The sequence below is a fragment of the Oratosquilla oratoria genome, chromosome 5, assembly GCF_046742065.1.
Source record: "Oratosquilla oratoria isolate Oo_2021 chromosome 5, ASM4674206v1, whole genome shotgun sequence".
NCBI classification, from domain to species: domain Eukaryota; kingdom Metazoa; phylum Arthropoda; class Malacostraca; order Stomatopoda; family Squillidae; genus Oratosquilla; species Oratosquilla oratoria.
In genome coordinates this window covers 87,955,873-87,980,872 of record NC_134781.1, presented here as the reverse complement: position 1 = coordinate 87,980,872, position 25,000 = coordinate 87,955,873, and the positions used below count along the sequence as shown (strand labels likewise).

The window sequence follows — 25,000 nt, the reverse complement described above, 5'->3', positions numbered from 1 at the left end:
TGGAAGTGGATTTCTGCCTTTGACTTTAGCTACCTCCCTTGTAAGGGTGAAAAAACCTTAGTATATGTGTGTATGTTCCTTTTCAAAGACTAACAATCTAAAAAAACGAGTATCAATGAGTTTGGTAAACATTCTAGTCTGCTCAAGTGGGCTGATATTTTTTGTGACTTTTCCTCTTGCACATATATAACTTTATCGCTATCTAGCATACCTTATCATTATTTGGTATTCCTGAAAAGTCTTCCTTGAAAGTGTATAGCCATAATTCCCTAAGTTATCAGCTTCTATCATATCGGATTTCATCAATTTTTTTCATTCCAGCCACTTCTTTCCCCTTGTTCATGTTTCTAATAAATATTTCATGCCATATCTTTACTACTGCATCGCCTCAGATTAAATAAAATGTAAATTTTTATTTTGACTTTTCTCGTATTATATTCGCATCTCACTTCATTTCTTTATCTATTAATTACGATTCAGCACCGATATCTTATCGCAACAATTGAATATTAAAAAAAAAATCCCAGGAGTTATTATCTACGATTTTATAACCATACCTTAAAGTTAACCGTGACGACACAATATCATCTTCTAAAGCCACTAAACACATTAATATATGCCTTTAAACACCGATCCTTTCGAAGACATCTACTGTACACGTATCTACTCTCACGAATTGTCGTCTACTCACAGAAGGAGCACACGTGCACTGCCGTTTATGTACACAGTGTTGTAATATTCTAATTACATAAGTTCCCTCTCTATATAGAAGGTTCGATGTTGTCACACGAGAGGTCTATGGACCGACCAAGGGCAAATAGTAACCTTGGAAAACGACGGCCCATCTTGATGCCCCGTCCCGTGTGTGTGTGTGTATTTACCTGGTGATGTCCCGCCTTTGTATCTCGCAGTGTCTAGTTTGCTCTTAAATTCATGAATGTTTTATGCGCACACTATTTCTTCGTCCAGTTTGTGTGTGTGTGTGTGTGTGTGTGTTACTCAACCTTTGAATTGTCTATCTCGAAAGTTGGTATAACAGCTTCAATTATGAGCAGTGGTTTACTGGTTTTCTATCTTTATGGGCATTATCGTGCAGCTTCACAAAAATATTTATAAAACAAAACAAATAAACAGATAAATAAAACAAATACAATAAATACAAAAAAATCTTCCCGTTACACCTCACTACCCTATGTTGAATTTCTGCTTTGGCTAGTTATCAGAAATGTATTTGGCTACTTCACCGAAAAAAAAAACTTGATTCTAGTTTTTAATTCAAATTCTAGGCCAGAATCTTTGGAATTCCGGGTTCTGATATCATCGAGGTAGCTCTAGTTGAATCTATTCTCTCTCTCTCTCTCTCTCTCTCTCTCTCTCTCTCTCTCTTTTTTTTTTTTTTTTTTTTGTAACGCAAGTTTGGTGTCATGGTCCAGCGGACGCTTGGAGATGTCGAGATGAGTTTTAACTTCACCTCTTGCAAGATTAGGAAAATACGCCAACCACGTCTTCTCCTTCGCTACGACTGTTCCCAAATCTTTCCGATAACAACGACGAAGAATCTCGCATAATCAACAGCGACTGAAGTACTTTTCAAGGTTAAGAACTAAACAGGCAACAGTCTCGGGGGGAATGCTATATGTTTACCGGTCTCGATGTCTAAATGTCTACAGTTTCGGGGTAAATTATTTGTTTATCGGTGACAAGGTAAACACTAAATGTTTACCGGTCTAAGGGTAAACACCAAATGTCTACAGTTTCGGGGTAAATTATTTGTTTATCGGTGACAAGGTAAACACTAAATGTATACCGGTCTTAGGTAAACACTAAATGTATACTGGTCTTAGGGTAAACACCAAAATCTACAACCTCAGAGTAAAGACAAGGCGATGTATGCTTATCCCCATTCTTTTACCATTACGGGATTATATGTAGTAATGTAAAAACTCCGTTTAATCAAGTCTTCATGGAAATTCGTCAAGGGCAAAAGACTTACCATTTGCAAACGGACAAATTAGTATTTCAAAACAACTTTGGAATAGAACGTGAATTTTTATTTTACGTTTTCGCTTATCAGGGAGAAATCCTCAGGACCATTTTTTTTTTCAAAATTCAAGAATTAACTATTTCATTTCAGATCTGGGATACGACATTCATTATCGTGTCTCTTGACCTGAGTTTCCAGATTCGCAAGATATTCAGTTCCATAATGCTTCACTTTCGCGGCAAACCGTTCTTCTAAAGCCAATTTCCCCCAGTGTTCCACAATACATAGACACTGTGTCCTCCGTTTCACCTTATCACCATACTATATGAACACGAAACACTTAAATATTAAATGAAAAAAAAAAACCCGCCTGCATGCTGGTCCAGAGCGGTGAGGGTGGATGGGGTGGGCGAGGAGGGATATGAAAGTCGTTCTGGCCTGCCGCTCGAGGTTCAGTTCTTCTCTGAACCCTGACAGATGCGCAGGTAACACAGAGACGCGCGTGTATTGCCCGCCAGTTCTGTGCTCCAAAACGAGTTTTTTGACTTAAAACGAAGCAACACCGTATGTGATCGAACTTGGTCGGGTTAAGAAAGAGAATTCTAGTAGGATTTTTTTTAGATATAAGAAAAATTGGCTCCAATTATCAGTGGTTGGTTGAGCATTTGTCATCCCTACCTGAGCGATGAACAGCTTCGTCGTCAGTAACAAGAGTTGACGAGGATATGAGGTGAGTACAGTTACCAGTAGTTAACTGACTGAAGCTTTAACTGTCCCTGTTACAGTTTTAGAACGTTCATCTGTGATAACAATCGTTTCCGTTGAATCCCATCTTTATTTACTAATTCATTTATCTATTCACTTATTTATCTGTTTCTATAGATAAATCACATGGAAAATAGAAGATTTTAATTTGAAAGAGCAACGGATAAAATCATTATTCATAATTTCTTTGTGTCTGAAATGCAATATGAATAGAGAATGGCGCCATTACAAGTCAAAAACAGAGGGTGAAAGTGTGTTTACGTTTCGCGGCAGAATGCACGACGCCTTTCAGAGTTCAGTTGTACCCACACGTTCTAAATCACCCCTGTAGCCTTCTTCACTTGTAGTCATTGCGTTTCTTTCTCACAACTGATCATGCTTTTTCTGCATGAACATTAACACTGAGTAGGAAAGAAAATAAGAAACGGCAGAATGCATAATAACCGCACGTTGACCACAATAGCGAACGCTCGTTCGCTTGTACACAATGGTGAGTATTTGCTCCAGAGTGACAGAATCCCCGGTTGGTTGAACGCTTAAGAAGATGGCCGTCGCGGACTTCAACGGGACTCTTAAGAGTTTCGGTACACAGGAATAAGACACGCGCGCAAAGACTCGAGCATCCGAAAGTGACACATGTACATACACACACTAAACACACGTACTCACACATACAGAAACGTAAGCACGAGTGCTACACATACACATATAGTACAAAACGAGGTCAACTGACCTAAGACATAAAAGGAGAGAGGTCACACATGACCTCACGACGGTGCCTGAGCGCAGGTGCTACTCATTGCTGACCTCTCAAGACATTTGCACTAAAGTCCGGTGGTTGCCCTCGAACAATGTCAAGATGAATGTATCATGCATTACCTGTCTGAAATGAGTCGACTTCTGCAAGTAGGGCGCACGCAAGCTGACTTCAGAAAGTCGTTTTATGCACAAACACTCTTAAACATAATCTCGCCAGATGCATGCTTTTATTAATAACAGGTTTATATATATATATATATATATATATATATATATATATATATATATATATATATATATATATATATATATATATATATATATCACTTAGACAAAATGTTGTAGCACATTTGTAAATAATAATCACGAAGAACCACAGTCGGAATAAAAGGAAACTTTAGAAGAAAGTGTAACTTCTATATTCCCTGAAGAGGGCTATAGCTATTAGCCGAAATATAGAAGTTACACTTTCTTCTAAAGTTTCCTTTTATTCCGACTATGGGTTCTTCGTGATTAATATGTATATATCTGCTCCTCTCGCCTGTTCTCTTACACGAGGGAATTTTCAAATGACGTCACTGGGTTATCATCTGACCCCGCTTCCAATAAACCCCTTCTCCTCGTATCCTTCCATCCTTCTCACAGCCCCTCATTACATCCTGCAAAACTTTCGCAATTTCTCTAGACCTACACTTGACTCTGACAACGCCATCATCTTTTCTAAACCCTTTCATTTCATTCACACTTACCGCAAACATTTATTTGCGTCGTTACTCTTATCCCTCTTCCTCCCTTGACCTTTTGCTGTCCTTTTCCTCCTACATCTTCGCATGTACACGAAAATTCAAGTGTCCTTTTCACATTCCCTCCTTACTTTTCTCCTTACGTTTCTTTATCTGCAGGACTGGAATATCATTAATCATTTGATGTATAGTCATGAATTTCAATCAGATAATTTCTACTGTTTTGAAATCATCCAACTTTGGCAGCCCGGACAAAAACCCAACAGACAAAATATCAACGGACAAAAGACCCCGAGACAATCGTCAACGGCAAAGGACAATGTAGGATGAGGTGTTTAGTGACTTCTGCGTTGTGGCTGCATCTTCGGCAGTTCGAGTCAGAAGCCGGGCCTATTTCGTGTTCGTGTTTCTTAAATTGCCGGGTGCCTGAAGGTAATCGTGCCAGTGTGGTTCTCGCTTGTCGTAGCAGTGATTTCTTAGTAGAGCCAATGTTTTGGGTAAATATGGCGTAGTTTCTGGTTTTGGGGGGCTTTGTCTTGGAGTGCTCGTTTTGTGATCTGATTATGTATTTTATTTATGGACGTGTTCTAGGGTCCTGATGGGAAGGTGTTGAAGATATCTGCGTAGTTTGATGTCGAAGTTTTATCTACGAGTATTTTCCCGGTTGGGAGTGTTTATGGGATATGGTGGGAAGGTGTCTTGTGTATAATTGTAGATTTGTATGTCTACCATCTTAATGTGCTGTAGTACGGGAAAACCTTGGGATGTTTTTGGTGCATCCTGTTATTGTTAATAGTGCTTTGTTTCGTGTTGTCAGTAGGATGTCTTGATTGCTGGGAACGATGTTGGGGAGGGTCTGACTGTTGTAGTTCTTGTAACTTACTTGTAAACTGCAACGAAGGTATCTTTATACTAGGCGGATCCTATGCTTGCCATTGATCTTGGTACGTTTAGTTCATTGTCTGCCGTCACTAGAACATAAGAAGGAAGGAGACTGCAAGAGACCATAAGGCCCACACTAGGTAGTTATATGTCCTTGACCACCTGTCATCTCTATCCATAAAGATGTATAACAGTTTCTTAAAAACAACCGATAGTTTCAGCGCTGACTACTACATGATTACTAAGCATATTCCATTCGTTGAACACCCTATTAGTAAACCGGTTCTTTCCTATTTCCTTCTAAGTTTGTCAAATATAAATCCATTACCGCGAGTCCTGCCCTGTTGTCTTAATATGGTGACTATCTGATCCTTGATCTGTGGATCGAAGGACATCAAGGATGAGGCCAAGGATTTTAGGGTTTTTGTCCGCTGGTAGACAGAGGTCGTCCGTCCAATTTCACTGTTGGCTGCACCTTCGGCTTAATTTTGTTTGGAGCAAGCAGGGCCACCGATGATAATGTCTGATGCTGCTTTTCAGTTTCGAGGTGGCCACGATTCTAGTTCGTCCATGTATCTTTGGGTTCTTTGAAGTTGTCGCTGCTTCTGACCCAGGGCAGTGGGCGAGATGCAGAGATGACACATCATCCAGGAGGTGCCAAGATACGAGGGTGGAGGGGAGTGGACTAGGTAGGGGGTTGAATGGGTGGGAGTGGTTTTTATCCCTTTGCTTTGTGGCTACCTCCCTTATAAGGGAGAAAAAAGCCTTTGGTATATGTATAAGTATGTAGAAGTTGTCCAGTAGGTACTGTGTTGTACCACTAAGCGCGCACGGTTTAATGGTACAGAGGTTAGCGCGTCAGGGTCCTACGCCTGAGGTACCGAGTAAGAGGCGCCTCCGGGCTGAGAGGCTTTCACTAATATTATGTACCGTTACTCTTCCCCTTGAGCATTGTTGGTGTGTAAGGCTATATCATTACCTATAGATCGTGCAATATATGAGCTCTAAGCTCTCTTCCTGGAGGAAAATAGCTGTCGATCACAGGGTCATGGTGACTGATGGATACGTGTGCGCAAGCACAAACTGGACTTCCTGCACTGTGATTGGCCGCATACCTTGACCAATGAGGCCGCGTCGACTTTTATGATATTCCCGAGAAACTCCTGAAGATCCTGATTTTTCGGAAAGGTGAAGCAATCCACGCCAGGGGGGAGACCCAAGTTCGATCCTCGCCCTCTTCCAAGACGAGGTCCATCCCCAGGACGAAAACAGTCGTCTTTAGTCTTTCACAAACAAAAGCCAGAGATTGTTGACGTTTTGGGAGGCGTCGTGTGTCTTTGTGATGCCCTTTGGGAGGTCAGCCATCTTGAATGAGGCAACTCAGGCGGCAGTCAGAACCTGTTTTTTTCTTTTTCTTCTTATCGTCATTCCGCAGTTTGATCTTACACGCAATGTATAACACATGAAGCTGCGCTCCCTCGTTACATTCTTTAGTGTTTTTTTTTCTTGTGTATTGGCCATTTTCTTTCTGCTTGCTGATGCAAAGTGGGTAACCTCTTCTAGAAGACCTCTTCCTGTGAGCAAATTCACCACCTTTGCCTTGTATAATATGACATCTTGGGTAAATGGGTTATCAGTGACCGCTGGAAATAGAATTAGTGTGGGAGAGGATAATAACTTTGTTTGAAAAATTCATCGCTAAGATTTTACGTCACCAACATTGAGACCATTGGAAGTCGCAGGGAAGAGAGAGAGAGAAAAAAGAGAGAGAGAGAGAGAGAGAGAGATAGAGATAGCGAGGGATAGAGAGAGAGAGGGGGGGGAGGGATAGAGAGAGAGAGAGAGGGGAGAGAGAGAGAGAGAGAGAGAGGGGAGAGAGAGAGAGAGAGGTAGACAGAGAGAGAGGTAGGGAGACAGAAAGAGAGGTATGGAGAGAGATAAAGACGGAGAGATAGATAGAGACGAAGAGAGATAGAGAGGAAGAGAGAGAGGGAGAGAGAAAAAATGATCACTGGGCTGAAGGGCTTAATACCATCTCAAGGAGCACCTAACCGGTAGTTAAGACACCTAAGACGTAAAGCCAGGTATCCTACTTGGGGCTTCCCCAGGACTCTGTGTGTTGAAAATAGCCCTCAGGGCTCGCTTTGGAACGTTGCAGCGTCATAGGGCAGCTCGGATTTCCCTGGAGGATGCTCCAACTGTACATAGGCATTCTTCGACCTACCTGCAGATGTAAACACCTTCGCGCGCGCGCGCACACACACACACACACACACACACACACACACACACACACACACACACACACACACACACACACACACACACACACACACACACACTCTCTCTCTCTCTCTCTCGATAGCGCAGTGGTAGCATTCGCGACCGCTACTCCAGCCGTCCGAGCTCGAATCCCGACCAGGGATGAAATGATTTCAGCATCGCTGCGCTGCGAGCTGACACTCGAATTCTTGTGGGCGGGGAGTTCAGTGTATTACCCATAGATCGGTCATACATGAACTCTCATACGGGAGGGTAATAGCTGTCGATCAGGAGTCCAGCACGTGATCCAAGACCATGGTGAATCACACACACACACACACACACACACACACACACACACACACACACACACACACACACACACACACACACACACACACACATACACACACACACACACAGAAGCACAACTCTTGATGGTGTAGTGGTTATTGTCGTGAACTTTGAATTCAAGCTGCGCTCCCGTCGCAAGAAAGCTTTGTACGTGTGTGTGTGGTTGATTTTATGTATTTAATTGTAGTATGCGGGTTTGCCAGATGCGTCTTGATATCTCCACATACGAAAATTTAGCTTAAATTAATTTATGTTGACCTCCAATTTTTTCTTCTAAATTGTTCGACAGATTTAAGAATTGAAGAAAAATAGAAATTCACTTTTAATTCATTCTGATCTTTTATACCGTAATAAAGAATTCTTTCTCTCCATTTTCTTTCCCTGTTTTTAATGTTGTCATATCACCTCTCTTTGCTCCACCGGTTTTTGCTGTCTCTCCGGCCAGCTTCCCGTCTTTTCTCACTCTCTTTCTCTCTCTCTCTCTTTTATATATTTTATTTTATGCTGTGATCACACCACTGCTGCATATTCCTTGCCTGGGGCATATAAGTTATTTTTCATCTTTTCTTTATGTACTGAAATGACATATTTATGTTCATTAGCAATTTCTGCCTCTTCTACTGTTTACCAGATATGATTTTCCGGAGTTAATCTCCGATTAATATTTCGAAATCCTTTTCTTTTGATCTTGTGATTGATTCCTCTCTAATCCTATAACTGACCGCTTCTTTTTGTTCTAGCCATTTCCAAGATTTACAATTCTTTGTATCGAATTATATCTTCCAGTCCTGGATCCTTTCATAAACCAATAATAACAGTACTGGTACCAGTACCGAGCCTTGTGGTACTCCACTAGTATCATCTCGCTGCAATCCAACATCTCGTCTTTCAATACTGTCAACAAACACTTATCATTCAGGAAATCCTTTGTCCAACGAAGAATGCTTCCTCACTCTGACGTTATCCAAATTTCCATATTAACTCTTTTGTACGGTACTTTGTCGAAAGGCTTTTTTTGAGGTCAAGGTATACATGGTCCACCAAAACTTCTTTTTCCTGTCACGGATCAAACGCTCTCGAATAAAAACTTAACGAGTTGAATGCACATGACTGTCCTTTCCTAAGTCCGAATTGTTATTAATCACAGTTCCTTTCTCACACATTTGGGTGTCGTGCAGGTCAAGGGCGTGGGTCTCGCATTCAGAAGTTCCTTCCTTCTTCTTTCCTCGTATGTGTGTGTGTTTGTCATGTCTGTTTGTAAACAAGTAGATATGTGCGTTTGTATCCCTGTCTGTGTGTAAGCAAGTAAATGTGTGTGTGTGTGTGTGTGTGTGTGTGTGTTTGTTATGTTTGTTTGTAAATAAATGTGTGTTTGTATACCTATGTGTAAGCAAGTAAATGTGTGTGTGTGTGTGTGTGTGTGTGTGTGTGTGTGTGTGTGTGTGTGTGTGTGTGTGTGTGTGTGTGTGCGGGCGCGCATGTGTGCGTATGTGTGTAAAACATCTATTAATCGAACAACATGGACTCTGAGGTCACATACAGGAGAGTAATAGCTGCCGATCACGAGCCCAGCACATGACCGAAGACCACGATGAATCACACACAGATGCGCGCCTACACGCGTCTCCGTGGTTGTGAATTAATGAGTGGACTAGTGGGAGTCCCGACAGGTTCACCATTGTCTTGGATCACGTGTTGGACTCGTGATCGACAGTTGTTAACCTCCCGGACGAGAGCTCAGAGCTCGTATGACCGATCTATGGGTAATGCTGTGACCTTTACACGCACCCAAATCCCCGCCCACGAGAGTTGGAGTAACACCCCGCAGCGAAGCGATACTGAAATTATTTCAGCCCTGTGAGGGATTCGAACTCTGACCGCCGTAGTGGCAGACGAGAACTCTAACCACTGCGCCACGAGGTGAATGGATTAAAATGCCCACTAAAAAGGTGTGTAGTGGAAGAAAATTAAATTCGGAAAAAATAAAAAATGCAAATGGCAACTCATCAACTTCGACATCGTTCCTTCACATCCTTTATTCTGGCTCACAGCAAGACTGTCGTCAGGCGATTTTATTCAGCGAAGTGGCAGAGTTTGGGCTAAAGCGGTTAACTCAAGGTTAAGTCGAGCGGTTAACTCGTTGGTTTAGTCTGTTCGCTACGCTGATCGCTTACAAAGACTCCCTATTTTTTTATTTTAACTCTAGCTTAAGACGTTATCACACTGGGCTATTTTTCCTCCAACCTCCAACCTCCAGCACTTTCTCCGATGTAAAGTCATTGTGATAAACTACTTTGTTTTCTTATGATATGCTGGACGAAAAATATTTCCCTCCAGCATATCATATTCCTTCACGAAAGCTTCAGGTTGCAAATCTGCTCAAACCGTCGGAGGTAAGGCGTCCCAGTGCGATAATTCCGTTAGACCGAACGCCTTTAATCAGCTGACAATATGTCGCTGTTGCTAAATGGGTTTCGATGATCTCGAGTTAATTTAACCAAAAGACACTTTTTATGCATTTGGCTGACGTTATGCGATATTATGTGGTTTTACAAAGAAGTCTGGGTACTGAAAGGTTCAGCTTTTCGTTAGTGCTAGTCGCATTGTAGCTTTGTCTTCCCGGCTGTGGCATCAGACTTCCACGAAGGAGGGAGGACGTTGATGGAGGAAGCTAAATGTATTTCCTGACGCTTAACTGAGGCCACGCTCCCACGCCCTCCCCCCCCTCCCCTCCCCCTCCCCCTCCCCCTCCCTCTTTTTTTTTTTTTTTTTTTCTTCAGCACGAATACTTGAAGGTCGGCGAGACTTTTCTGGAACTGAGAAGAAGAAGAAGAAGAAGAAAAGAAAATGGGGTGTGGCGTTGAGATTCACGCAGTCACGTCAACCAACCATAGGAACTCCTGAACAAGACAATAACCATAAAATAATAAACACAGTAGTCAGGTAACAAGCAGAATGAAAAAATAAAGATCCTGTTCTTAAAAAAGGTGTTCACTGAGGTAGTTTCTCCTCCTTTGATGAGAGAGTGTTACAAAGTTTGATAAGATAGAACGGTGGCAGCCAGAGTAAAACGAAAAATGTTAATTTCATGAAAGTGGCAGTTGCCGACAAGACTGACGAGTTAAACACCATATGAGGACGGAGCCTTTATTTGCACGACGTTTCGCTTATTACAGCTTTTTCAAGTACTTGAAAAAGCTGTAATAAGCGAAACGTCGTACAAATAAAGGCTCCGTCCTCATACGGTGTTTAACTCGTCAGAAAAATGTTATCCAATGCGCAAGGAGTTTAGACCCAGTCTCAACTTTTGCTCCCAACCCACGTCTGCATTCGAAATTTCCTTCACAGTTTTCTCCTTGTCTTAATTCCCGAGTTCCCTTTCACCCTCTTCCCATTTTCTTTTACAATTTACATTTGAGTATAGTCCTACGTGACTCTTCTAATCTTTCCTAATTATCAACTCTTTTTTTTATTTTTTTTTTTTACGTTTAGAGGTATACTAGTTTTCCACATTTTACCTCCAACTTCCCTCTCGTCTGGGCCCTAACCCCCCCCCCCCCTCCTTTGGAGGAGGACCTTGTCTCTTAACTGTTCCGACAATTTTTGTGCATATTTCACCTGGCTGACTGCAAACGACTTCTTCAGTGGGTCGATCCTGCCTTGATAAGATCCTTCATCCCAATGACACGCACGTTCTTTGAATATTGGTCTTTCGAGTTTGATTTTATCCAGTCGAGTCTGTGCATGGCCTGTGTAGGTCAGCCTTGTGTCATTTCCCAGCACGTTTCATTGTTTTTCCCGTGACGCGTGTGTGCGTTTGTTTTACCTTGGTCTTTGGATCACGTGCTGGACTCGTGATCGACAGCTATTTCCCTCCCGGAGGAGAGCTCAGAGCTCGACCGATCTATGGGTAATGCTGTGACCTTACTCGCACACATACACACACCCAACTCCCCGCCCACGAGAGTTGGAGTAACAACCCGCAATGCAGCGATACTGAAATTGTTTCAGCCCTGGGCGGGTTTCGAACCCGGGCCGCCGTAGTGGTAGCCGGGGAGTCTACCAAATGCGCCACCGAGTCGTGGTGGTGGTGGTGGGTGGGGGGCGTGTATACGTGTGCATTGCTCCGGCCAATGAGACGTCTACAAGACACGCTCGCGTTTCTTGGGCACTTGCATATCACGATCCCACGCGCCTGACGGCGTTCATGAAAACAAAAATATCCCAGCCCTCTTTAAGCACCCAGAGGTATTTCGATAAACAGCTTTTCATATGGAAAATAATTTTCTCAACATTGTTCTTAAGAAAGTTATCATTTTCCCATGTAAACAATTTCCCACAATAAATCAACGGAAACAATAGTAGTGTTAATTCTATCAGCTGATATGTCGTTACTGAGATCGCGTCATTTTTTTGTCGTTCTCTGGGACTTGGGATTACGATGATCAAACTAACCAAACCTAAGTCTAACTGAACCTAACCAAACTTAACCTAGAACATGTAACTTGTTGTGGAAAAGCGTTGTACAAGTGGTTTCCGCGCCATCGTGAACGGGTGAATGTGACCGAGGCTAATGGAGTTCTACAGACCTTGCTTGTAACGACGATAAAAAAAAAAAATAATAATAATAAAATGGCGCGCTCGGGCGACTGGCTATTTTGAAAAATAAATAACACTTGTTATTATTTGCTCCCGATTATTTCATTTAAGTACATATGAAATATTATGAGAGAGAGAAAACAAAATGAAACTGATTGGGATGTATTCGTCTCCTTACAATTATTGAAAAGGTTTCAGGATATTTCTTATATAATCTACTGTGCATCTGTGAATTGATCAAAGTACTTAACGTATTACAATCTACTGTTTGAAGTTGTCAAACACAATAACCTACTGTATAACTTATTGAGATTTTGTATAAAAGACAGCAAACAAGGATATAACAAAGAAGATGTCTTGCATATTTTTTCAGATGAAGATACTGTAATTTGAAATAAAGTATTTTTTCTGTTTGGGAAATATGGAATAGGAGTGCGTAGAAAATAATTGTTTTAATTGTTCGGGACACTTATGCCCCAATCGACCTTCACCCCACCCTCACCCCAAACTCCCGTGCAGAAGATGAATTATATACGTTAAGCATGTGAACCTCCGTCAGGTGAATCTGGCAGCCCATTCTGCCCTTGAACTCGAGGATGCAACATGCTGGAGCTACACAACAGCCACCTCGACACAAAGGGGGATGGCGGCGGTGGTAGATGAGATAATAATGGAGGAAGAAGAAGAGGAGGAGGAGGAGTAGGAAGAAGAGGAGGTGATGTTGCAAGTCATGTTGGAGAATGAGAGGAGGAGGGAAGAAATAAGCATCCGATTGGCTAGTTTCTTTCGGTCGCGCGAAGGGGACACCCGACGTTCGAATCCGTCAGATCTTTGTGACTTCGGCTTTCCCTTCGAGGTCCCATCAGGGCTGAAAATAGCGGTTGAGGAGGAGGAGGAGGAGTAGGAGGAGAGAGGAAGGAGTTCGTCGTATTTGTCCTCGGGAGCACCATCAAGCCGTAGGAGATTTAAGGAGGGCAGTAGAAAGGGACATCATGAGATAGAAAACGAACATTTTTCTTTTTGAGTGTAAATTAATCTCCAATCATAATAAAAGTGATGCTTGACTGGTCCTTTGTGATATCACTAATGTCCCTAAAATACTTGGTGAATAAAACTTGTACATACAACCAGTACCCTACACGGGGAGGAAGAGAGGGGGTGATGATGAGGAGGAAGAGGAGGGAGAAGATGGAACGAGGAGGAGAATGGAGGAAGAGGAAGGATGAGGAGAATGAAGGAAGAGGAAGGAAGAGAATGGAGGAAGAGGAAGGAGGAGGAGGAAGATTAGGAAAAATGTGGGAAGGAGAAAGAGGAGGATGCATAAATTGACGTGGGCGGAGAAGGTGTGGATGCTGTTGTCGTTTCAAGACAGCTGCGTACGTATTAGTAGCGGTACTGCGACCCAGCGTTGGGAGCGAGTTTGCACACTAAGAAGACGCTGTGGATTCAGTTTTAGAATATATGCTCGATGCCACTGATATACTCAGAGGGAAAGCAAGTTAATTTCATCTTGTATGTGTAATCAAGGTTTCTGGATATTCGCATGTATGTTGTTATTTTATATTTTGAGTTTCTGCACGCACAAGCCGAGAAGTCAAAACACAAGCGAAAAGAAGCACAACAAAGCATCCGTGAGGAAGGGGTCGAGTTGCCAGGCAAAGAAAGACAACAGAAGAATTCGCGAAAAGGACATTCATTTATAGAACCAGGCCATTTACACGTAAATAAAGAAGACTCACTACGATGTCCTAAGGAGGAAAGAAAAAAAGGATAGGGGTTCTAGAAAGGCCAAAGTTTTGCAAAAGGATACACCTGGTAACCATTTGTAGTTTGTAGAGGTGATGCAGGGTTGGGAAAAACAGGTTCTTTTAAAGGCGGAGCTATAAATACAAAGGGAAAAAAATCCAATGGAAGATTCTGCAGCTCTCTTCGCAAACATGATTTCACCCCTACAGTAGACGCTTATGAACAGAAAGAGTATCTAGATAATTACTTCCCCTCAAATAATACTTGACTTTAGACTGCTGTACTCTCCGTTCTTTTCTACCAGGAATGGCCCTGATGCGAGCAAATAATCTGTGCATTTTCCTGTTTTTTTCGCATTTGCAAATAAAATACGTTGAATCAATCAGTAGAGCGGCATCCCCTAAGCTACATAGACTCTTCTGACGTTAGCAAACTTAAAATAAGAATTGGAAAATATACAGTCATAACAAGAAAGGTAAAATTCTAACAGAATTGCATTATCCCGGGAAATACACTCTCTGGAAAGACGCAGAGTGCGGGGTGATCTAATAGAAGTGTTCAAGTGGATCGAAGGCTATAACAAGGGAGATGCAAACAAGGTCATCATAATAAAACAACAGGGCAGGACTCGCAGTAATGGGTATAAACTGGACAAATTTAGATTTAAGAAGGAAATAGGCAAGAATTGGTTTACTAATAGGGTGGTCGATGAATGGAATAAACTTAGTAACCATGTAGTAAGCGCTGAAACTATCAGTTGTTTTAAAAAACGATTAGACAACTTTATGGATGGGGACGACAGGTGATGAGGGATACGGAGCTGCCTAGTGTAGGCATTATGGTCTTTTGCAGTCTTCTTTATTCTTATGTTCTTATGAAATTGAAAACCCTAACAGCATCTATGTAAGAAGGGAGGTGTGTGTGTATGTGTGTGTGTGTGTGTGTGTGTGTGTGTGTGTGTGTGTGTGTGTGTGTGTGTGTGTGTGTGTGTGTGTGTGTGTGTTTGAGTGTGTGAGAGTTTGTGTGTGTGAGCGAATTTGTGAGAGTTTGTGAAAGCTTGTGTGAGTTTGTGTGCAAGTGAATTTGTATTAGTTTGTGAGAGTTTGTGTGTGTGTGTGTGTGTGTGGGTGGGTGAATTTGTTTGAGTTTGTGTGTGTATGTACGAGAGACGTTTGTATTGTGCAAACGTCCAAGGTAAAGTCTTCATCCATATTGGTACATAAACTAAGGGGACGCGAATAAATTCTTCCAAAGGTAAGGACTAAGGCAAGAACACTCAGCAAGCCAAGTGCAGCTGTGACGACGACATGACGTAGAGAGGAAACACAGGGCGGGGCAACAACTCGAGAATTAACTCTGTTCCACAATACATCCATAAGTGGAAGCGCATGCACGCGTGAACACACACACACACACACACACACACACACACACACACACACACACACACACACACACACACACACACACACACACACACACACACACACACACACGTGACAGCGATGGAACTCCAGGAAAACTTCAAATTTCGTCGACCTCAACGACGAGAGAGTACCTTTGTTGTATTAGTAGGGAAGGGGAGAGCTCGCGGTGTAGTGGGAAGGTGAAGAAAAAGGAGAAAGGGAGGGATTACTGAGGAAAATGGAAGGAAATGAGGGAGGAGACAAACGGGCTCCCCCGGACGTCAGAAGAAATGTCAACAAGAGGGCTGCAGACGACGCAGGTGAAGTCGAAAATATCAGTAAAGGCACTAAGATCAGAAATATAGATAAGAACAACACAATAGAAAGTGGGGATAATAATTTACACACACACACACACACACACACACACACACACACACACACACACACACACACACACACACACACACACGAATACAAGTGTCGTAAATATATGCGACCCAATTTGCGACTCAAAGCGCCAAATCCCTCAGGCGTGAAGCGATTGTCGAATGCTGACAATGACCTCACAAAAAAAATTGTTATTGTGAACAGCTCCCTCGCTACCGGGGGAGTGGAAGGCAGACGAATAAAGTAGCCTGGTTGCAGTCCAACCAGAGTGAAAAATAATTGGCAGACCCGAAGAAATTAATCAGAACAGGTAATAATCTATTTTGCTCACCAGGACATGTCGTGGCGAAGATTGGAATCAGCGGGCGTCACCCAGCAGTTGCGTTGCTTGGTACAACAATGTACGATAATAAAAGCACCAAAATCCTTTCTTCTCGGAATGAAGCCAACAATGCCATTGAGTTAAACGAAACAGCCTAGCCTACCAGAAACCAAAATCATAGGAAAGATGCCACCAAACACAGGAATGGTTCGTCGAGACGGTGGACAAGGTGTCTCTGAGTTGAATAGAATAACCTGGAGATCATACGCACGAAAGGAAATGTATCACTAGGTACGGCAGTGATGAAGAAGGAGAGAGGGTGGGAAGGGGGGGTTATGAAGTCACCTACAGCAAACCTGACTTCAGCAAAGACCGAAATTAATCGATCGAGGGTCAGCGTCCACACTTCAGCTGAAGGAAGTCGTACTAGCATAAAAATAAACTGAAGAATAAAGTAATATGCATACACATGAATAAATGCATGAATATATAAATGGATAAATGAAGAATAGAGTAATATGCATACACATGAATAAATGTATGAATATATAGATGAATATATAAATGGATACATGAAGAATAAACTAATATGCATACACATGAATGAATGTATGAATATATATATATATATAAATACATATATATATATATATATATATATATATAATATTTGAATATGTAAATGGATAAATGAAGAATAAAGTAATATGCATACACATGCACAAATGTATGGATATATAGATGAATATATAAATGGATAAATGAAGAATAAAGTAATATACATACACATGAATAAATGTATGGATATATAGATGAATATATAAATGGATAAATGAAGAATAAAGTAGCATGTATACACATGAATAAATGTATGAATATATAGATGAATATATAAATGGATAAATGAATAAAGTAATATACATATACACATGAATAAATGTATGAATATATAGATGAATATATAAATGGATAAATGAATGAATGGACAGATGAATATATATTATTACTTATTGTCATGAGAGGGAGGGAGGGAGGTGTGGTGCATGGGGATAAAATGGGTGGAAGCAGAATTTTTTTGTTTTTTGTTTTGTTTTTTGGCTACCTTCTTTGTATGGGGGGGGGGAGGAAGTCCTTGGTATATGTACGTTATATTATCATTACTATTATTACTATTATTACTATTATATATATACTGTATATATATATATATATATATATATATATTCGTGAAGTAAGGAAGCAGTTTTTCTTTGATGCATGTATAATTAAATACGACAGCATTCTGACAATTATATATATATATATATATATATATATATCTTGATAGCGTATTGGTTTAAGTCACTGTAACTTTGTTACGGGTTAGCTGGGTTCGAACCCTCGGCTCGTCCAAGTTTCAATTTCCAACGGATGCCTCCATCGAGCGATTCTTCAGTCTCGACTGCGATGGCATGGAATTCAGTGATTTGTGGTTGAAAACAGATATTAATTGATCACTGGGAACCATTCAGTCTATATGTATATATATGTATATATATATATATATATATGATTATCAATATTAGTATCATCTTGAATGAATACTTAGATAAAAGGAATACTAAGCTAGGTAGAAAACCAGTGAAAAAAGAGGGGGGGGGGGCGAGTTCTAGATACGACACCTGAGAGGGGGAACCTTCTTTCATGACCCCCTTTTGAAATGACACAATGACGACTCCGCCCCCAACCGGTACCCCGACTTGTGGCCGCGAGAGAACAGCACCTTTGTCTTTTCAGTCTGACAAAACGAAACGTCCTTGCCGACACCAAAAGACCTGTGAATTCCTTTGCGTAGGAATGCTTCGTGTCTCCCCTTCCCCCTCCCCCCCTTCCTTGCCATTGCCGAAAGGTCCCCAGGTCCCTGAAGAGATTCGTTGGCAGTGTAAGACACAAAACAGCTTCCTGAGTCGTACTTCCCGGGTGGACCTCCATGGGGCAAAGGGGAAGTCTTCAAATGAACAAGATCGCGTGGCGAGAGAAAGGAATCGGCAGGAGGTGGAGGAGGGGAAGGAGGTGGAGGAGGGGAAGGAAAAGGAGGAGGTGGGATATCTGCATCCTTTGGAAAGGAAACTAATGTTGGACGGCAATTGGCCAATTTACGAGAATGGTGCGACGTCGCCATCGCAAGGGAAAAAAAAGTGTAATGATGTTTTGATTCCGTTCATTCTCGCATTACAATTCTCAATTTAACGTTTCAAACTTCTCAACAATTACGTTGTCAATGCACACATACACAAACATACATATATGCATATACAGACAGATATATACATACACACACTCATACACACACACACAGATACACACACATACAAATGCATACATGCGTTCAAACATGTACACAAGCATACATTATGCATGCCCACACACATACACACACATACATACATACATACATACATACATACATACATACATACATAATACGTACATGCATACATGCATATATACTAACTACCTCTTCCCTTTTATAAGGGAGGTGACCATCCAATTCATACACCCGTCCCTCATTTATCCCAGCACCCATTCGCGTTCTCCTTTCACCGGAGAGCTGCTTGTCCATCTCCGAATCCCGGGCCAGAAGCGGCGTAACGAAAGACAATACCTCTGCGGTAATGCCAGGCAGTCGGGTTTCTTCTACTCTCGAAGATTGCCGTAACACATGGCAATGCTCAGAGACGCACTGAAGTCTTTCTCCTACTTTAGAGGAGGGAGGGCGAGGAGTTCTGGGTAGATTGCGGATAGATTCCCAACCTACCATCACCACCATCATCACTACCACCATCACCATCATTATTACGACCATCACCATCATTATCACCACCATCATTACCACCATCATTACCAACACTACCACCACCATCATCACCAACACTACCACCACCATCATCACCAACACTACCACCATCATCACCACCATCACCACCACCATCACCACCACCACCACCACCATCACCGTCGCCACCAACATCGCCGCGCGCCGCAAACGAGGCGATCTGTATGCAAGAGTTTGGGCGTCTCATGAAAGTGGAGGCGAACCCGACTTGGTTATGAGAAGGACGGCGAGCAGGGTCTTCTTGGCAGGACGGTGGAGATCGCCCAAGGCCCCTTCACCAAGCACCGTCCGGGCCTTTCACCACCACCGTGGAGGTGCCGCAGAGTTACATGAAATGGTCACCTGGCAGGAACGAGAAGAAGTATCATGGGCGTCTACATTTTGCGAAGGATTACAAAGGCTGAGCATGCCGATAGGAGACCTTTTGGTCCATAACTAGGTCGGATGCGAAAAAATTATAATAAAAAAATAGATAGATGAAATAGATAAAAAATTTAATAATATAAATAATAATGAATAGAATAGATAAATGCATATGTACAGTTAAATAATAAACAAACAGGTAAATACTAAATAATAATAAATTGACAGATGACTCATAAATGAAAATCAAGTAAATAATAACAAACAGACAAATAATAACAAACAAATCAAACAAATAATATAGAATGCATGGTAGGCATTACAGTATCTTGTAGCTTCGAACTGAACTACTTGCATTGCCTCCATTTTATCTTATCTTTTGTTCCTTATCTTATTATTTAATTCTATTTTCTGTTTCTTGTCTTCTTATTCAATTTATTCTGTTTCTATTTTATATTACTATTATTTATTTATTTATTTATTTATTTGCAAAGGGGTAGACGGTAAACAAAGACAGTAAGTTTACTGAAGAAGACCGAGTCGGTCGAAACGTATACCGTAAAACAATAAAGGCTCTCCAGCCCATCTTCGCCTGTTCTTCCCCCACAAAGACAGTTTTCTTTATACGATATTTATGCCTCCTTTACGGTCTTGTTTTACAGACTAATTGATCTAAATTAGACCACTTCACACATCTACACATCGCTGTCAGTTGTCCTACGGGCAGAACAGAAATAAACTAACTCTTTACTTCATCCCTAATTAACTCCTACAGGATAGATTCCCCTCCTTACCGGGTTGCACCTTGTATAGATAGATAGATATATATGTACAAATATGGATAGATTACATGTGTATATAAGCATGCATAGTAAGATATGCACCCAAGATATGTCAGAATGCGTATACTCGTATCTATTGTGTGTGTGTGTATGTATATATGTGTGTGCGTGTGTATGCATGCATGTGCGTACACATGTATATACTCGCATGTACGCATCCATATATGTAGGTGATATACAAGTATGTATGTATGTGTGTATGTATGTGTGTGTATCTATATATTATGGCTATCGCCGTGGTGCCCCTCGTTAACAAAATGTTTATAACTAAACTAACTTAGATTAATTCCTTCTGTTCCGGGTTAAAATGTCTTCAGCTTATCATTTAGGGGAAGGTTCAGCTTAAGTATCTATGGTTGTCGCCAAGCGATTTTATTTAATAAGGGACACAGGCTAGGAAAATCATATCTATCTCCATTTATCGGATGTATATATATATATATATATATGCAATAAAAACACTAGGAGCGTGTGTTCACAAATGCGTAAGTAACCACTAGGAAAAGTAAACTAACGAAGCAGAGCGCTTTCGTATAATTACATCTGCACTGAAGATGTAATTATACGAAAGAGCTCTGCTTCGTTAGTTTACTTTTCCTAGTGGTTACTTACGCATATACATATATATATATATATATATATATATATATATATATATATATATATATATATATATGTGTGCGTGTATATATAATTTCGAGAACGTGAACGTAACAAATGGATTAATCCTCTTTCGAAAGAATTAATTCCCTTGGTTGATTCTGGCACGGTACTCATGAAAACCAAATGTAGAAGGGAATAATACGAGCAACATGGCCTCGAGTGGGTGGGGGGGGAGGGGGGAGGTGCTGGGGGGGATTGTACACCTGTAAATTTGATTTCCACACATGTCTCACAAACGGACACTTGTTTTAGTATTCACAAGCACGCTTGGGTCACTGTATCTACTACCTCCACCTATGCTCTTTATGTTCAACTTTCTTTTTTTTGTATATTCACTTACTGTATACCCACCTCCTCAGTTGATAGACATTGAGTGTCCAAGACTAGATAAACAAAACGAATTTATAAATAAATAGGTAAATCGATAAATAGACAAATAAATGAGTAAATTGATAAATCAAATAGATAAAGATTAAATAAATGTTATCAGTAAGAAACGCTCATTTGAACAAAACAAAAAAGTCACGTTTTTTGATAAATTATGCAGATTGTTCACCCGCAATTTTTTTTTTTTTTTTTTTTTTTTTATACTTCTCCCGTGGTAAAACTGAGACTAATATTACAACTCAAACCTTTCACTACTGAAGGTTACCCCTCAGCTGAATAATGGCTAAATGCAATTGACTGAAACTGGAATAACCACAACTGGCTCAAAAACATGGTCGTGGGGATATTCTACTTTTTTAGATCTATATATATCCCCTTGTTTTTAAATATGGTGTTATGTTTTTGTATACATTTTGAAGAATATTCTTATGTTTGCATTCTTTGAAGACTTTTTTAAAATTATAACCCTTTCGATTTTTTTTCTTCTAAATATTGATTTTTTTCTTTGCAGTAACTGTTTCCTGTTGAAGCTACAAGTCTACGAGACGTCCTTCCACCAAGGTGAGCTAATTTCACTTGACATTTCCTGCACGATGGAGCCAGTGTCAGTGCCAATGTCGGTAAGGCACTAACCCCTTTCAGAACGGTGACGTCACTCGCAGATCTTGTCCTGCCGGAGGGGACGGGAGGGGAGGGGGAGGGGGGGGGAGGGACCGACGTCACGAGTCTGGTCCTCGGATGAATGCAATTTTCCGATTTTGAAAAAAAAAAAAAAAGCTCGACGAAGGTGGGCGGCTTGCAACTTGGTGGGTCCGGGAGGGTGTGGGGGTGGGGGGGTCACTTTCGCTTCTTGTTGTTCCGCCATTACCTCGTTTCCCCGAGTTTCTCCAACCGGAAACCCAACCCCCTCCGGCATCTGGCATCGATCCTCGGGCCCTCTCGCAGATCTCTCTGGGAAGAAACTCCGTCACTATTCTAGTGGCCTCTGTGACACCTCCTACGGACCAGAGTCACACAACATTCATTTTATAATGGGAGACTAATCTCCACTCGAAATGGAATAATGTCAATCTTCAACTTTTTACTATTCCTCTTATTATTATTAACTACTTCGGTACGATGACGACTCTGTAGGCCTCATGAAGTTTGATCCCATTTTCTGTGTTTATTATTACTCAGAATAAAAGAAAACGAGTAATACAGCAGTGACATTATATCTTAGACTACGAGTAGTGTGATGCATCGTACATATGGCAGCCGACGCTGCGCGCGAGAATTTGGCTTGTACTGAAGTAGATCAGAACAAACTCAGTCAAGTTTATCGTCGACTTGAATGAACTTTTGCCACAGAAACTGCAGCCCCCTACATCCTTAAATAAAACGTCTTGCCGCTAACCAGAACAAAGTTTTTAAAGTGTGGAGCAAGGAGGTAAATAAATAGAGTTGGCTTAGTGCCAAGAATCCCAAGGTCCCTTCCCCTTGAGTCGAATAAAATCGTCTGGCGGCAACTAGACCTAAATTCATGAAGCCTCTCATCAGTCTGAATGTGATGGCTTTGCCCCCTACAGACAGCCTCGTTGAATAAAATCGACAGGCGGCAGGCAAAATGAATACAACACTAGTCGTATTCTCACGGGACAGTCAACAGAAATACATAAACACATCCGTTTCGAGGATTTCCATTATCTGAATTAAATCGCTTTGTGACGTAGACGAGAGACCGTCAACGAGATTGGGGTGATAATTATTATCTGTCTTTATTTCGTGATAACGACCTTATCTGGATTACGACATAGAGATTAATGCGTTCGGGAGTAATGCTGTCTAGCGCTTTCAATGTGGCTGCCGCCAAGCAATACCTGTTCACACTTGCGGTTTGAACCGCGCGGAAACCGCGACGGTACCTCATAGTCAAGGAAAAAATCTGCGGTTATGCGTGAACGTCTCCAGTGTCTTGCACTGTAATTGAACCGCCGCGGTTGAGGCCGCTAATGTGAACAGGGTCCAAAGACACCCACCCCATCCTCGTATCCACAGTCACTTGCTGTCGCCAGGTGATTTTATTCAGCTGAGGGATTATTTCGTCACCAACAAATGGGCCACTAACTATCCCAGCCGGAAACAACGTTGTTTTACATGAGGGCATAAGAATAAGGGAGACAGCAAGAGACCATAAGGCAGTTCCATGTCCATGACCACCTGTCATCCCCATCCATAAAGTTGTCTAACCGTTTCTTAAAACACCCGATAGTTTCAGCGCTCACTACATAATGATTACTAAGTCTATTCCATTCGTTGACCATCCTATTAGTAAGTAAACAAGCTCTTGTCTATTTCCTTCTTAAATCTAAATTTGTCCAATTTAACTACATTTTGTATATCTAATCACAGTGGCCAGGTAATTTCATTAGACCCGGGGTCCCTGAAGTAACACTATTCGATGCGCCGTGGATCAGACGCGCACGCTTTGAAGGCCTTATTCTGGCGAACTTTGGAAGGATCCGGAGGCAGCTGCTGCTGCTGGTGGTTGGGCCTGTCCCTCCCCTTGCATAGTTCTGCCTTCGAGGCTTCCTATTGGTCATTCGAGGCGATCCAGTTGCTCGGATTTCCCCATCCGCAATCTAGGTGGAAGTGGAGGGAGAAGAGGAACACAGAAGCGGTCTCCTTCTCCTCACCCACGTGCCGAACGTTTGAGGATTTAATTCGGTTTAGTGGGAAGAACGGAGAGGGAGAGGCTAGCTCCGTCCCGACACGGGGGTCTCGACCTACTGACGTCCGCATCGACGTGGAGGTAACCAGTCCTGAAGATGACTAAAGCGTTTGCCACAACAATGTCCGACAGCTTGGAATGCATTCGGGAGTCTTCTGTTAAATAAAATCGCCTGACTGTAGCTGCGAAAAAAGAGTAGTATTATGGAGACAAGCAGTGGGCTTTTGTTGTTGTTGTTGTTGTTGCCCCACAATAAATGTATAAATCGACATATTTATTTATTTCTTTGTTATCATTTGCCTGTTTATTTATTGTTTGATTTCCATTTATTATTATTTATCTATAAATTTATTATTATTTACTATTTACCTTTTTGTTTATTACTTAACTATACCTATCTACCTATTTTATTTATTATTATTTATACTATTATAATTCTTATTTTATTTTATTTTTTATCATTATTATATATTTTTTCGCACCCGACCTAGTTATGGACCAGAAAGTCTCTTGTAATCCTTTGTAATGACAAAGAAATGCGTTTAACTGCGGCCGAAGCCGCCACACAAACCCGATGTTTTCAGACATCCATATTTGGTAGAGGGAAGTTACTTCCAGTCGTTGGGGATCGACCTCGGGCAGACGTCAATTCGAACCGCAGACGTCACTGTAGAATTCACCAGCAGTGACAGCAGCTGCCTTCTTCGTCTTAGTAATGCACACAAAGGGAATAATAAAATAATAATTCATATCTCGAGGAGAACGGTTGTATACATTCACTGGATAAGATTATACTTTTTTGTTTTCTTTTTTTGATATACCTATCAATTTAATTTACTTACAGTTATTCTTATTTTTCTCTTTGGGATATATTTTCTTCATATCTAAGACCTAGCTACTTAATTTTGAATAAGAGCAAAGTCTATCCCAGGTAGAAAAGAATAGAAT

At 41.3% G+C, this 25,000-nt stretch overlaps 1 protein-coding gene across 3 annotated transcripts in view; it reads left to right on the top strand.

Moving 5' to 3' along the window:
• The first annotated feature begins 2,428 nt into the window (after positions 1–2,428).
• Positions 2,429–25,000, top strand: part of LOC143025650 (sodium-coupled monocarboxylate transporter 2-like) — a 65,068-nt gene continuing 42,496 nt past the window's right edge. For 2 of the 3 annotated variants that reach the window (XM_076185640.1, XM_076185642.1), the window contains exons 1-2: positions 2,429–2,714; positions 21,854–21,903. The gene's annotated coding sequence lies outside the window, so the exon portion shown is untranslated. The remainder of the gene's footprint in view (positions 2,715–21,853; positions 21,904–25,000) is intronic. The other variant, XM_076185641.1, reaches the window with a different exon arrangement.